Source organism: Natator depressus, chromosome 2, assembly GCF_965152275.1.
Source record: "Natator depressus isolate rNatDep1 chromosome 2, rNatDep2.hap1, whole genome shotgun sequence".
NCBI classification, from domain to species: Eukaryota; Metazoa; Chordata; order Testudines; family Cheloniidae; genus Natator; species Natator depressus.
Window position 1 is genome coordinate 256844828 of NC_134235.1, and position 16959 is coordinate 256861786.

A 16959-nucleotide genomic window follows, 5' to 3' on the forward strand; every position below is an offset into this window, starting at 1 on the left:
TTACCTATCAAACAGGAGCAGCCCAAGTTTCCTGCATGCTGGGGCATCTCGCAACACATTGTTGAGACCCCCGTGCTGGGTGAAAGAGTGGATCAGATTTTGTGCAGAGGCCGCTGTCTGCATTTGGGCACTGGACTGAAACCAACCATTTATTTCACACAGGAGCCAGCGAATGATAGTAACTACCAGTCCCTGCTGACTTGGGCTGGATTTGAACTACTGACCTAGAGTCAAATTGGCTGTGCCAATCCTCTGAGCCACCCACCCTGGGTGTAGTCCAACATGTCCATGTCGGTAGGCTGCCTTTATTTCCCTGCAAGAGGCACTCATCTCTAGCCCATCTGAGCAGTTGTTTGGGGCTCTCTTCCACTCTGATTTACCTTTTGATCTGGCATAGCTGTGCAGAGACACTGAAGTTAGTGAGCCATTGGATTAATTCACCAGGGAATTCCCCAACAAGCGGAGACTCGCAGGTATCCAAGAAGCCCGAGATTCAAGCCAGCTGTAGCAGCAATTCAATTTTGCTCTGTGCCGCATAGCACAAGGCTGCTGCAAGTGCGTGGTCCATACTGGTCAGACATCCGACAGAAGCAATTCATGCCTTGAGAGTGTCATTCAAGGCTTGAGGTCATATTGCATCAACTTCAGCCCACTCAGCTGCCCACACAACACTCATAGTCTGCCACAGAGTGACTGGCCCCTTGAAGGGGAGAGGGGACCAGCCGCACCTATGCCATAATTAGCTACTTCCCAGCCTGAGGGAGTGAGACTAAGGAGGGTCAGGAGACAGATTAATGGACATCTGGGCCTTATAAAAGGCCTGAGTGTGAGCTCAGTTTGCAGTTGGAAGAATTGGCCGATAAACGAAGCAGTCTGGGGTTCTAGGCTCTATACTGAAGCTGGGATGGACACAAAGCATGGAGGCTAGAAAGGGGTAGGGAACAGGGCCCTGAGGGTAGGCTAAGCAGAAGTCCTGAAGGGCAGCAAGACCTTGTTCTTTGGTGGGGACTTTTTAGTTCAGATTTGTGGTACCCTGGAAGGGGTTATGTTTGGTATGAGTTGGCTGGAGGGCTAGGCCACATCTACAACACAGACTGGGGGGTGGAGAGTTGAGGTGACCCACCTTAGGGAGGGAAACTGAGGCAGGTAGCACTAGCAGCCCTGTGCTTGGCTAACAGGGGGGTTCTATGAAGCACCGATGACATCTACCTAATGAAGTAAGCAGGGAGGTCGTGTAGGCTGTATATTTCTATGAATTCAATTACTTTGCTGTATCCTGTAGTTAGAGCACAACATAGGGAATAAAAAGACATCTCGGTTCTATTCTGGCTCTGCAATATTGGGCAAGTCACTATTCTTAGTGCCTCAGTTTCCCAATCCGTAAAAAGAGATACAGATACGTCTGAGATGTGAGGGTTAAAAAGGGCCAGATGCTGCCCTTTTCTCCTTTGACCTACAGAGCCATGCTCTGTGGTGTATTGAAAAGTTAAAATTACAAGCTCCCTCTTCAGGTGTGTAAGGGGTTTCCTAGTCCTGTTTGAAGGCTAGGAGGCTTTGTAGAGAAATGTGGAATCTGGGGCTCCAGCAGTGTGAGCTGAGTTGGGTCTCTCTGCTTTGGGGACCAGCCTGCTTTGTCCATTTTTGGGTTCTTGATTCTAAAAACCCAAGTGTTATGTTGCAACATTCCAGACAGTTTTTGTGATTTCATCTAACTTCTGTTATGAATATGACATAACTCACTGAGTTCTTTCCTATGGGGGGGGGGTCATTGCACCCGGCACATGATGTGGCTGGAGAAGACCAGGAACGAAGCAAGAAGATCTTTGATTTAATGGATCCTCTGGCCAAGGGGCCATGCATTTTGGCTCACGAAGAGGTTGCTGAATTCCTAAGGCAGCAATAATGGCTATGGAGCAACTCTGCCACCATCCCATAGGGGCAAGGAGAGGAATCCCTTCCCCATAGCCTCTGTGGAGGTACCAAGAGTATGCCCTGAGCCTGTAAATTACAGGCTGAGGCCAGGGATTTGACCCTAAAGACGAGACCCTTGGATGAAGGGTTTCTATATAAAGTAATGTCATTGGCCCATCCCACCATCTAGAAAGCTGGGCAGACATCCCCAGAGACTTGCAATGGGGATTTGTTATGCAAGGAAATGTGCTTACCCATGCAAGGGGAAAACAGTGCCCAGTAATACTCAATGCGTGTGAAAGTCACAGCTTGCATTGTATGCCTCTGTGTATATCACCATTCCCCTTGCAGATGGCTGCTGCCTCCTGACATGACACTGCTGGGTTCTAAAGCAGAAGACAGGGTCCATAGGTAATACAAGGACCCATTAATCTGGATGGACTCGCTAATGACCCAAAGGTAACTCACTGCTCTGTGAGCCACCTGTTATCCTCAGTGGATCAGGCACAAAGTGACCATTACAGCTGCCAGCAAGCAAAGGTAAATCTTCACCTCAAGCTATAGAAGCTTATGCTCTTAGTTCTTGAAGGCCTGAGCTCAGCCCTTACCCCCTAATGGAAAACTAGGTGCAAGACTGCATCCCACTGACAGCTTGAAGTGTTGCTGTTTCAACCTCAAGTCAAGCTTCCTCTGCCCAGTGCGTGTAGGAAACCCTACTGTTATAGAGGTTAAGCGTACCCCTTTGTGCCTCAGCCACAGGCAAGGCAGCTGCTGCATGTGGAAGCTAGAAACTTGGCCCGTTGCTCTACGTGGTAGCAGCTTGTGTTCTCCCTCTGGAGATGCTGAGCTCAATCCCCAGAGAGGATGGTTGCTGTAGGCATTAGCTTTGAAGCACCTACACTAAGCCCCAAGGTGCTGGATGCCTAATTATTCCTTCAAGTGGCCATTGTGACACCTGCCCTCTTGCCTGACTCACTGGGGACATCCAGACCAAGAAGCATGAGCTGCTTGAGCGTGAGAGCCCTGTCTGGGGATGTAAGAGACTCATCCTCCATGGATCGGCACAGGAGGAGACATGTAACACACAGAAGTGTAGGATAGTGTTAATACCAACATGAATTACTGCCTGTCTAGTTCCTGTTAGAACTCTTTTCATCTTGGTCACCAAACACACAGCTGGAAGCTTCCAGTCACTAGCCACCCTAGGCTGGGATAGAACTGGGGATTTCCCTAAATATCCTCTTCCCTATTTTCCCTTGCTTTGATTGAATTAAAAAGCCCACCTGGGAAGCAGGGAGTCTAAAAAAGATTTGGGGGCCATGGTGGATAATCAGCTGAACATGAGTTCCCAGTGTGATGCTGTGTCCAAAAGAGCTAATGGGATTCCTGGAGGCATCACCAGGGGATTCTTGAGAGGTTGTTTTACCTCTGTAATGGGCACTGGTGTGATCACAGCTGGCACACTGTGTCCAGTTCTGGTGCCCACCATTCAAGAAAAATGTTGATACATTGGAGAGGGTTCAGAGAAGAGCCACAAGAATGATTAAAGGATTAGAAAATGCCTTATAGTGACAGACTCCAGGGGCTCAAGCCATTGGATTTAACAAAAGAAAAAGTTATTGGGTGATGTAATTCATCTGTTAAACATTTGTTCCCTGTGTGGATGCTTATAATGGTGCCTTCAATCTAGAAGTTGAAGCTAGACAAGTTCAGACTGGAAATACTCGATCAAAAATTTATGCCTTAACCATTGGAACAATTTACCAAGGGTCGTGGTGGATTCTCCAGGATTCGCAACTTTTCAATCAAGATCCAATAACTTTCTAAGACATATCCTCTAGTTCAAACAATTTAATTCAAGGAAGTCCTGTGGCCTGTGTTATGCAGACTAGATGGTCACAGTGGTCCCTTCGGAATTGATAAGAAATGAATATTCAGATCTGGTGTTCGAGACTTAAATGCTATAGATCAAAAGGCCAGAATACCAAATCTGGCTTTATAATAAATTAATATTCAGAAGCGATCACTGTGACCATCTAGTCTGACCTCTGGCATAACACAGGCCACCAACACCACCCAGCACTGGCATGCTGACCCCCCCAAATCAAAATTAGACCAAACTATTACAGCCCAAAGGGTACTAGACTGTTAGGCACCACAGTCAGAGATCAGGAGGGACCAAGGTGCCAGAATGCCTGAGGCCCCTGCAACGGGAGGAATTGATTAAGTGTGATTCTCCTGGTGACAAAGGAACTGGTGGCAGAGATTGGATCCAGAACAGAGCTTCCCCAAAGCTCAGATGGGATAAGGGTTTGCTTTGGGTCCATTTCTCCCTCTGGACTTAATGGTGGCTGCAGCCAGAGGACAAGTGAAGATAGAGCTGCACGAGGAGCTCAGGGAGCCGTTAGAACCTCTGGAGCACCCTGGCACGCCTTGGGGGCTATGGTATGCGTGGTTGGCTCTCACCTGGGAGCACCGAAGCCCAGGAGAGCATTAGCAGGGCATCATCGTTGTACCCAAAGAGGATGGGTGGTGCAAAGGCTGGTTTGTACAAGAATGGGTGGGGACTGGTTCTGTCCTTGGACTGGGCAGGCATTATCTGTCCCTCTGATATTAGATTTGGGATTGGCACACAGTCAATGGACAACATTGACAAGGACCCATGCAATTCACACACTCAGCATAGGACTGGTGCATCCCAGACGTGTGTATGTTTCACGCCCACTTAAAACAAGCCCACTGAAGAGCAGCTTGTTTAGCCCGGAAGGGATGGAGAGAAACAACATGACCGAAATTGCCCTCTCTCTGAGAATGAAGAGTTTTCAGCAGTCCTGGAAAATACTCGACACATATTCGGTGGGTGGGCTTGATAGTGTGACAGCAAAAATATTTTTCCTCAGTTTGTTTCTGGCTCTTTTGCAGCCGACCAGAAGCCAGATCTCTTGGCTGGATCCAGGAGACCTCAGGATGTGTAGGACAGGCCTGCTAGCTGAGCCAGCTGACGTGAACAGAAGCAGTGGATGCGGGAAGTTCTGCTACAAGCATTTCAACTTAATTTGGTTGCTTTTAAACACAGTTTCAGAGAAGGAGCTGCCCTGGAGCTCCTTGAAAGACATCCCAGGGCTCCTCCTTCTGGGCGCTGAAGTTTGAAGCAGGCTGTTGGGGGGTGCAGGGGGAACTAGGGAGGGGCAGTTTCCCCCTTGTTCAAATAAATGCACCTATTTAACATGCAGAACATGGAAGGAAGGGGAGATCCCCTAATGAAGTGGTTGCCATCTGAGCCCTGACTCAGAGTGCTTTCTAAGAGTTCTCCAGGCTCCCCTCCCACAAGTCAGTTCAGCTAATCAAAGCTCACCACTCCCGGACCAACACACATTCCAGTCTCCCTCACTCCTCCACATACATATACAAATCACGACTGGTCTATAGATGGTAAATCAGGTACTGCCACCTGCCCTTTCTCATGGCACCAGTACAAGAGGCCATCCAGTGAAAGCGAGGTAAGAAAATAAGAACTGATTTTAAAAAAGAGTGTGTTTCCTTGTTTTACATGGTGCATAATTAACCAGGGGAACTCGCCTCGCCGTGAAATTACTGTGGCAGAGACTTCAGAAGAATTCAATGTTTCTATGTGTTTCTCATCAGTGCGGGGTGCGGGGGGAGGAATAGCTCAGTGGTTTGAGCATTGGCCTGCTAAACCCAGGGTTGTGAGTTCAATCCTTGAGGGGGCCATTTAGGGGGTTCTGGGGCAAAATTGAGGATTGGTCCCGCTTTGAGCAGAGGGTTTGGACTAGATGACCTCCTGAGATCCCTTCCAACCCTGATATTCTATGATTCTATGAATCTATGACAAATGAAAGCTTCTACAATTCTACTAGATTGGATCAAAAATGTACATAAACCCACATTACATGGCATAATGCAGCTAACTTACCAGCAATATGAAGGAACTTCTCCTGTGGGTGGAGGGGGCAAAGCTGCTGCCCCCATCTGACTGGCGGTGGAACTTTGCCTCAGTTTCCCCCATCTTCTTTTGACCTACTCCAGCCATAAGAGTGTCCAACCAGACCACGTTAGTGTCCAGCCCCTTCCAGGGTCATAGAGTCCTTTGTGAAAGTCCAGCAAAAACAGACACAAACTAAACCTTCAGCCTGGCTGGGCTCAGGGCAGGTGTGTGTAGATTGCTCCTGCTGCATTTCCTGCCCTGTGGTTTGATCAACCCCAGGAGCTGCACGCTACTCCTCTTACTCAGGCTTTCCAGCTGGCTCTAACTTGTCAGGATCCCCCTCTCAGACAGGCTTCCAGATCACCCCTGCAGGAGCATCTCTGGTCTTTTCCCCCCTTCTCCCTCTTCGTTTCCTTTCAGGTTGCTTTCTAGAGAGAGGGCATTTCCCACCTTCTCCTTCCCGGGTCCTTTCCTCACTGGGCCTCACCCAGCTGAGCTTTATTTCTAATTAGGGTTGCCAACTTTCTAATCGCACAAAAAACCAAACACCCCTGCTCCGACCCCTGCCCCTGCCCTGCCCCTTCTCTGAGGCCCCACCCCCTGCTCACTCCATCCCCCCTCCCTCCATTGCTCACTCTCCCCGACTCTCACTCGCTCATTTTCATCGGGCTGGGGCAGGGGGTTAGGGTGCAGGAGAAGGTGAGGGCTTCAGGTGGGGGTGCGGGTTCTGGGGTGGGGCTGGACATGCGGGGTTTGGAGTGCAGAAGTGGGCTCCAGGCTCGGGCCAAGGGGTTCAGAGTGTGGGGGTGTGAGGGCTCTGGCTGAGGGTGCAGGCTCTGGGGTGGGGCTGGGGATGAGGGCTTTGGGGTACAGGAGGGGGCTTCGAGCTGGGACGGGGTTGGGGTGTGGGCTCCGGGTGGTGCTTACCTCAGGCAGCTCCCAGGAAGCAGCTGGCATGTCCTTTTGGCTCTGCATGCTGCCCCTGCCTGCAGGCACTGCCCCACAGCTCCCGTTGGCCATGGATCCCAGCCAATGGGACCTGCAGAGCCAACGCTAGGGCCGGGCACAGTACTTGCGGCCCCTATGGCCACCCCTGCGCCTAGGAGCTGGACATGCCAGACGCTTCTGGGAGCCCCACTGCGCTGCCAATCAGACTTTTCACGGTCTCGTCCGCAGTACTGACCGGAGTCACCAGGGTTCCTTTTCAACCAGGTATTCCAGTCAAAAACCGGACACCTGGCAACCCTATTTCCAATTAGGCCTGGCCCACCCTCCAGGTGCACCCAGGCTGGTGAATTGGCCTCTCGGGCCCATATTAACCCCATCACTGCAGGTTATTCCATTATGGGGTTTCTTGCTCCTCAGTCTGAAGCGTCTGCTGCTGCCCACTGTCGGAGACGGGATAACGGACAAGCTGGACCATGTATCTCACCCTGTCTGGTAATTTCTTTTCTTTTGGTTGGTTTTTTAAAATTTATTTATTGCTCTCCCTTCTCCACCCTGCCACTCATTTTTCCACTTCTCTTTTCCTTTGTGGGGCCCTGGCATGTCCTTCACTTAGCTTGTTTCATACATTTTCAAGGTCAGTGACCCCTGCCTTGGTCATGCTATCAATAACAGATATACAGGTAAGGTGGGTGACCTTAAGATAGAGGTACAGGTTGCCAGGGGCAACTGTCACTCTTGTGGGTGTGTTAAGCAATGGGCATCCTTAGAGACTTTCCTGTAAATATGTGTTTTATTTTTATTGGGCTGGAACAGAAACACAGTAAGGCCCCCGTCCAGCAAAATGTTTAGCTACCTGCTTCACCCCATTGAAATCAGTAGCATTTCTTACTTGCTTAACTACTTGGCTGGATTGGAACCTCCAAGGCCCCGGGAGGCTTTCTAGAACGAATAAAACACGATTTCCTCCAATCACCAAATACGACAAAGCGAATCAGGACCCTATCTTGCTATGAGGCTAATCACAGTAGTAAGCATTCTGGGCTAGATTTTCAAAGGTATTAAGGTGCCTAACTCCCATGGGAGTTAACTCCCTATGTCTAATAAGGGCTGTTTGAAGGTTTGAGCCCATAGAAAGTGCTAATTAAGACCCCCCTAGTCCTGCAAAGACTTGTGCACCTATTGAACTTTAAAGACAGGCGTAGTCTCGCTGACTTCACTGGGCTTACCCAGGTGCTTGACCATAAGAGCGGCCATACTGGGTCAGACCGAAGGTCCATCTAGCCCAGTATCCCATCTTCCGACAGTGGCCAGTGCCAGGTGCCCCAGAGAGAATGAACAGAACAGGGAATCATCAAGTGATCCATTCCTTGTCGCCCAGGCATGGGTCACTTGATGTTTGCCTGTTCTGTTCATTCCCTCTGGGGCATGAGTTAAGCATGAGCATAAGTCTTCAGAAGATCAGGGCCCAAATCAATAAACAACCTATCTGAGCTCATCCAAGTGAACAGGGGTCTCTGCAACGGGCTTTGGATCAGCTCGCTATCGTCCACCATAGACAAAGGACAGACTCCTGGTGACTTCTGTGGGACATGGATCCAGGCCGAAGGGGCCAGGGTTCGGTAAAGTGTTTAGGCAGCTGCTTAACTCTGAGCATGTGCTGCAGTGCTGTGCAACACGCATCCGTAACAGGATGTTCGGCTGCTTTCGGAGCCTGGGGCCAGCCAGCCCTGTTCAGAGGTAGATAGCCCTGTTAAGAATAGGTTGGGGGCTGCTAGTTTGCAAGGGGTCAAGTGCTGAGCACCTGATTCCTGCAAAGGCTGAAAGCTCAAGTGAGGGGAAGAGCTGTTAAGAACCATGGAGACTCTGGCAAGGAAGCCCTGGGGCAGGAGAATTGTTTAGCTGTTGGATCGATGTTGAACTGTTTTGTTGTGGAGTTTGACTGAAAACTGATGGGGCATTAAAGAAGTGGTCTGGACAGACTGGTTCTTTGCTGGGCTGGGAGGACAGCCCGGCAGCCTGCAGGGACCAAACACAACGGCTTGTGGCAGGTCACAAGGATCAGAAGTGAAACTGGCTAGAGATCATCACAGACTAAACAAGTTCAGGTTTGTAATTCACTTTGATCTATATAGGTGCAGAGTACTGTTAGGGTTATTACTGCAGATCAACCTGCACCCTGAGTGAATACCTAGTGTAAACCAGACTAATGGCGAAAAGTCAACTAGAGCTTTAAAATCTGTTCGCTTTTAGTAAACTAAGGTCCATAGTAATACACTGTGATAATAGTTAACAAGACACTAACTAAAATCAGATTTCTGTGTCAAAATAGCTTGCCTTCTGCTGTTACCAGTACTGTAAAAGGCTCTGATCCTGTAGCTGGCTTTGATAGCGTAGACTCCTGTACAAATGTGAAGTTCAGTTGACTGAATTGTGGCTGCAGGAGCATAGGGGCCCATGCTAGGGGATCTCATGTAGGATCAGGGCTTATAATAACTGAAAGGTATTAGAGGAAAAAAATCTATACTCTACTTTTTTTACCTGTTTACTTTGTACATTTGACAGGCCATCAGTGTTTGCCTGGTTCCCTGCCCTTTCAGCAGTTGTTGACCTTGCTGGGAAGCATTAAGTGTATACTGCTGGTTCACAATTGCAGATGGCTCCATTTCCCCACTTGGCTATAAGGGAGATGGGGAATAGCTCTCTAGAAGGAGAGGACCTAGGGTGTGAGCTGAGCAGTCCTTGAGGAGGACCCCTGGAAGCAGCTAAGCCTTGGGATGGATTTTGTGTTCCTTCCTTTGGAGCCTGTGTACACCCAGGGAAAGGTGCAGGATGACCCCGAACTCATTAAAAAAGCCAAAAACCCAACTGATAAATTTTCAAGCTGATGGTCTCATCTTAAGACACATGATGCACACGACTGTCCTTAAGGTGGAGAACTGTCCTTCCCGGGATATAGCTGATATGAAAGGTTAGAAACCAGGATGGAGGAGCTGAGCATTCTCAAAGGTCATACTCCCCTCACCCCAGACTCCATGAATGCAAGGCGTGAGCCATTCCAGAGCTTCTTTGGGGAATCCAGTAACACCCCCCTCTCAGTCCCTCTCTGTGGTACATCTGGAAAACAACATTGTAAACAGCTGTTCACAAATCATGAGTCAGGCCTTCACCCCCCACCCCCCAAAATGAGATTGGCTTAAAAATCATGAGCCTAAAAACTTTTGGGTTCTCTCTACTTGCCTCCGGGTTCACATTTTCAAGCCTTTCTCTGCAACCATGAGAATGGGAACTTTTGGACACTAAAAAGACCCGGAAACCTCACCTCACTCTCTGACTCCAGGAACTGGGGCTTTAAGAAAAACCCTCATGGTCGGGAGACTTGGGATAGAATGGAGAGAGCTTGCAACACTGGGAAGGGATCTGAGATAGTCCATTATGGTGACGAGGAATAGTGATTGCTTGTCAGCAACATTTAATGAGGTTTAACAACTGTGGAACAGACACTCATTTAGGAGTGTCACCCAGTTGTTAAGCCTCTTTGGATGTATCCTAATATTCACCCAGTAACAGCTGCTGTAACACATGTTGATGGTCAAGGAGGTGGGTCAGCCCCCTCTGAGCGTGGCTGGTAAGGAGAGAGAAAGTGGTTCCATGGCGCAAATTAGGGATGGTCAAACCTCTGGTGCTTTGAGGTTGTGTGAATGAGGCCCTTGCAAAACGACTTAGACTCCATGTAGCTTTGTCCCTGTTATGTACACCTGATAGGCCTGATCCCACTTACAGGAGACTCACTTACACCTGTGCAGGTGAGATCAGCTCAGGCTCTGTGCCTTGTTACTAGAGACAGAAGAACAAGCCAAAAAGCTGGGTTGACAGAACTGGAGGATCAGATTGTGCCCTCTGGATTGGCTTTGGCAGGGTTCCCTGGGGTCCCCTCCCCAGGCGAAAAGAGGGTGGGGGATCCTGGAATTTGCACAGAAGGTGACATTCGCTCCTGTGTGGAGGGCTTGCATAAAGCCCAATGCACCACTTACATTCCTTAAAAGAGGGGGTTTTAAGTGCTGCGCCATGGTGAATTTCAATGGGAGGAGTGAGAGCGGGGAGTGAAGAGGTTGGAGCATCTGGGGAAGGTGATGCGAGGTAGCCATTTACAGCTCCCTGATTCACAGGGCAGATATGCAACATCTTCAGCCTGGGCATAGGCTAGAAAAGCTTGGCTCCTACTCTAATTTACCCCCACCGACAATGGTCCCTTAGGGACAGTACACCAGATGGGTATAACTGGAGTACAGCACATTCTGACCGGGTCCCTCCTCAGACCCCCCTACCCTTGGCCCTGAGTGCGTATACAGGGAGGTGGAGCCCAGAAGTGTGATATGCTGGCTTTGCGCCAGCTCAGAGCTCCCTGCACTGGGGAAATTCTTAGCTATGCAGATCTGGCTGATTGCTGCTGGAAAAGAACAGAGAACCTTTCCCCCATCAATACCTGTCTATGAATATTTGAATAGTGGAAACACCCTGGAGGGAGCAATTGTTCAGGGTTATGAGCAGGCGTCACGGGGTGAAAATAAGCAAACAGATATAAGATGAAGATCAGGGAGAAAATTCCTAACTGCGAGCTCCATTAGATTGTGGAATAAACACTAATAACTTTAAAATAATTACTCATTTGGCACGTATGGGCTCATTGACACCTCAAACACAGCATGAACGCTCTCTGAGGTAGATAACTGATCTCTATTTTCCAGCTGGGGAAACTGAGGAAGGGAAGTGTGAGTGATTTGTCTCAGAGGGAATCTGTGTCAGGGCACGAATGATAGCTCAGGGCTTCTTGGGATAACTAGCCCTCTCCATCCCCCACTAGACCGCACCGCTAAAGTCATTGCAAACTGGAACCTAATGCTAAATATACTGTAGGAAATCTTACTGGATTGGCAACCGGGCATGAACGACGTGACCTCATAGGTATTTCCCTTTGCTCTGACTTCTATGACTCAACCCCCCCACCCCCCGATTGAGCTGTAGTCATTGAATCAGTGAGGTTTGGTTCACGCTGTCAGAGCTCTGGCTGAGTGGCCACTTGTAAGAGCTGAGTGGTTGGCACTTTGGTTTCTGCCAGGAAATGCCTTCAGAAAGAGAGAATGTTTTGGGGGAGCTCGATGACAAATAAACCAAGGGGAAAGGAACGAAACAGGAAGTGAAAATAAAAGGATGGAAGTTCAAGCTAATGTTTAAAAATGGTAGACCAGTTCAAGTTTCATGCAGTAAAAGAGAGCAAGTCAAGGGTTCATTTAGTAAAAGAGACAAGATGGAAAGAAAAATTGCTTCGATCCTGCGACTGGCTCTGCACTGGCTGAGCCAGGAGCCTGAGAGCTGACTCACAAGTCACAGAGAGGGAAAACTTGAAGTCACCCTGGTCATTCCCTGTGATCTAATGGGGCTCCTATAGGCACAGGGCATGTGAAGCAGCTGCTGTTGTTGTGTAAGGACATGGTTGCAGAGATCAAAACTCACCCCCCCCCCATTTTGGAAGGCGAAGTCTGACCTGCAAGGGGCAGATGTGACAATGGCTTATCCTCTTCGGGGCAGACCTCTAAACAGCAATCACAAACAATTGAAAAGAGCTGCCATTCCATCCAGCGGAGGGCCATAAGATATGTGCTCTGTGAAGTAGGAAGTGAGACCAAAGGGGTGGGTAGGGGAAGATTCTAGGCAGAAGCTCTAACTACACTGAAGCAGACTAGAAACAGGGTCGCTTCCCAGATAGGACTGTTTTCTTGTTACTAATACAGTTCCTTGTTCAGTGTCAGAAGAAAGTGACTCTGTGAGTCTTCATCATTGTCATATGACAGGCAGAAGCATGTATATATACACGCATGCACACACACACACAAACACACACACACACACACACACACACACACACACTAGCTAGCACATTACAAATAACTGAATTCACCACTGGCGAGTGGACCACGTTCCATGCCTTGGTCCCCAGTCATTCTCCACGGAGCCTTCCAGCTCCAGTCCGTTATTCCAATGATAAAGGACTGTCTCTTTATCTTATAATTCCCTAGCAGCACTACTCGCAGGTTTAGCTGTGGTTGTAAGTGTGTGTGGGTTGTTTTTTTTTAAGTGCTCTTTCTTGAAATGCGGAGTGGCTGTTTGCTCAGTCTATTCGTTTCGGGCAAGCTATTGCGCGCCCACTGAAATTCTGCAAAACACGATCAATTAAAAGGCTTTTTAAAAATGGCTGTTGGTTGTTTTAACGGCTGGCAACACCTCTATATTAACGCTGCGCGGTATGTCTATGCAGCGGTGCCCCCTGCTGGGTGGAATGTCAGACCTGCTCAAATGAGTGTCCCATAGGTGCTGAGCCGGGAATAGGAAGACCTGCATTTAGCTTTGGACTGCGACTTTCTAGGGCAGTGATACTTTGAAAATCCTGGCTAGCCACACGTCTGTTTCAGAATGGCACCATTCATGCTCTATATGTGTGGTGCATACAATGCACCCTAACTGTATTCGTCCATGGTTAGATTCACCAAATATAATGCTGTAACACTGTTATGTGCTATATTGAAGTCATTATATACTTCCTTTTTTAATAAGGGGAAGGGATCCGATAGATGGCTTAGGTTAGCAAATGATCATGAGAACAATGCACATCCACCACCTCAATATTCAGCAGAGTATTTAGTCAGGAAACACATTAGTTTGGGCAAAGTTGTAGACACCTTGCATGTACTTTTCATCTGCCTCCCGAAAGAAGGAATCTTCTTGTCAGCCCCTGTTTTGCAACTCCTGAAAATGCCCTGTGTTGTCTCATTCATAAAAGAATCACGTGCAGTCTGGACTTCAAAGTGAATTAGCTTCATTTCCCTACTCAGCTTCAAGAGCGAGGAAACAGCGAGATGTTATGGCCACTCCACCTTTCCAAGCACTCTTGCTATTTGCACTGACTGGCCATGTAGATTATCATTCCTTTCCACTATCAGAATCTCTCTCAAACACACAAGCCTGTTGCCTTATTCTTGCTCCTATTTGGGATGAAGATTAGGATGGTTTTTAAAGCATCTTGTCCATCGGTTGAAGGATTTGTGCCAACCCTCCCAAAGAGGCATTTGCAACCCCACTCATAGTTTTTAAAATGTCATCTATTTTGTGCAGATCTCTCTCATTGAAACGGTGATAGGTCAGCAGGCTCATGCAGTATTTCCCAACCCCTTATGGGTGCCACCAGCACTGGCTTTCCTTAAGAAACAACTCCCTGGGGGGCCCAGAATGAAACTGCTGCCTGCTTCTGCATTCGGTTCGGCACGTTGCAATTGGCTGGGGAATCTGGGCTGCCCTGAACTTGTCCAGGTAGAACTGGAGCGGGGTAGAGTTCAGCTGGGTGGCAGCTGTCTTGAGTTTCTTTAGTTAACCAGGGGAGATGGAACCCTGGGCCATGGAAGGTTCCATGACACGTCGGAAATATTTTTTGCTCTTTGTGATGTCTCCAGCTAGGTGAAATGCAGTCTGAACTTGATCTTCTCTGAAAGTCACTGGAAAACTAGCTGAGATCTGCAAAGCTGGGCTGGTGTTAGGAAAAGCTCAAAACCCGGTTGGGGTGTGTGTGTGTGTAGATTCCCAGGTGCAAATGACAAATGGGTATAATCAATAGGAAGGGAGAGTGAGCCTGATTAGTGCCTGAATCTGCCAAGGGGACTGGCCTGGGATTAAATTGCCCCTGAAGACTTTCCCCACTTATCTACCTCTGAGTGGATGAGGTTCTGACCTAGCCTGTCTGCTGGGGACAAGCTTCCTTTGTCCAGAGGAGGTATGTAATCTTGGCCAGTATATTACGTGTCCTCATCTGTGTCTGATCCACAGACAATATGGGTTATATGCAGCTGATCTGGCATACTGGTACCTTTTTCATATTGCCTTTTTATTCTCCAGTATTTAATTTCATTGTACTAGAAAGCATCTAGCTGCTGAAAGAGCCTTGAAAACATGAGCTGCGTGGAACTGACACAGCGACGTCTGCCTGCGTTTGAAGAACCTGAAACAGTAGCTGAGAAGCGTGATCGGCACCCTTCATCTCAGTGGGTTCTAACTCAGATATGTGATGCTAACATTGTTGGCCCTTAAGAGATTAACTATTTCATTGCTCATCCAAGCATGTAAAGAAGGAGAATTGGGGATTATAGTTTGAAAATCCATACAAGAGCATGCATAATCATAGCCTGAACACCTGCATCATCTACTGGAGGTGGTATCTGGGGGGTGAATCTTATTTTGTGGGTGGAGCTTGGAAATGTACTCTCCCCCCCTTAAACTCAAGCTGTAGAGATTCGCTTTTTCTGCTCTGGAGGTCCCTGGTTCAGTCCTTGGTGTGTTGTACAAAATGGCAGCCCTCATGTGAGCCCTACAAAGAGCTATAAATGGAGGCAAGGCTTGGCTGCTGTGGTGAATGCTATGTCGAAGCTGCTTGCTCTTTAAGAACCCTCTTCCTGAGTCCCTGTGGAGGCAGGATTTGGCTGGCCGTTAGTATGTCTGGTTTGCATGGAAATGGTTCCCTCTAGGCTTACACTCTGCCAGCTCCCTCTTCAAAGCACCTGTCTTCATGGTAACACCCCCAAAGGGCACTCCAGAGCAGAACTAAGGTCAAGGGTATACAGTGCAGGCTTCGGGGTCCGGATTTGCCCACGGAGAGTGGCTGAGGCATGAGAGGAGAGGGAAAGGGACAGAGTGGAATCCCCTTGCCAGCAGTTGTGTGGGGAGCCCCTCACTCCCCACCGGAAACATACATGCTCCCACGGCATGGGAGAAGAAGCAAAACTTTTCTCAGTGAAGTTCCAATTCAGAAATCTCATGACAGATAAATCTCAGGGTTTGGGAGTTTTGTCTGTCTTCTGTTTTTCAGGTTAACAATTCTGCAAACTGCACTCTGGAAGTGAAGGGTTTGGTTAAACTGCTCGACACTACTGGATATGAGGTGAGCATTAGCTGGCCCAGCAAGTATTTAATGTAGAGCTATACAATTTCCTAGAAAGTTTCCCGCTCCTTTACTATATAGCAGTTTGTGCACATATACACATACTTGTGTGCAGGCTGTCTCACATACACTCATAAACATAAATTCATAAGTGGTAAAGTTTTCAGGTGACACAAAAATTGGGGGAGTGGTAAATAATGAAGAGGCTAGGTCCGATCTGTATCACTTGGTAAACTGGGAGAAAGCAAACAACATGCGTTCTAAAACAGCTAAATGTAAATGCATACATGTAGGTATAAAGAATGAGGTCCATACTTACAGGGTTGGGGGACTCTATCCTGGGAAGCAGTGGCTCTGAAAAAGATTTGGGGTTTTGGGGCTCATGGTGGATAATCAGTGGAACATGAGTTCCCAGTGTAACTCTGTGGCCAAAGGAGCTAATCTGATCCTGGGATGCACATACAGGAGAATCTCGAGTAGGAGTAGAGAGGTTATTTTACCTCTGTATTTGGCACTGGTGTGACTGCTGCTGGAATATTGTGTCCAGCACTGGTGCTCACAATTCAAGAAGGAGGTTGATAAATTGGAGAGGGTTCAGAGAAGACCTGCAGAATGATTAAAGGATTAGAAAACATGCTTTATAGTGATAGACTCCAAGAGCTCAATCTAGTTACCATAACAAAGAGAAGATTAAGAGGTGACTTGATTTTAGTCTATTAGTATTTACAAGGGGAACAAATATTTAATAATGGGCTCTTCAATCTAGCAGAGAAAGATATAACACAATCCAGTAGCCGGAAGTTGAAGATAGACAAATTCAGACTGGAAATAAGGTGTAAATTTTTAACAGTGAAAGTAATGAACCACTGGCACAATTGACCTAGGGTTGTGGCAGATTCCCCATCACTGGCCATTTTTAAAACAAGTTTGGATGTTTTTCTAAATGATCTGCTCTAGGAATTGTTTTGGGGAAGTTCTCTGGCCTGTGTTATACAGGAGGTCAGACTAGATGATCACAATGGTCCTTTCTGACTTTGGACTCTATGAATCGATATAGGATCAAGATTTTAGTCTGGTTAAATGGGTCTCGCTGCCCAAAAAAGTTGGGAATGCCAGAAAGATTTTTCTATTTTGGCCTCAAGGAATTTTCTTTTTAATTGACATGTTAACAATT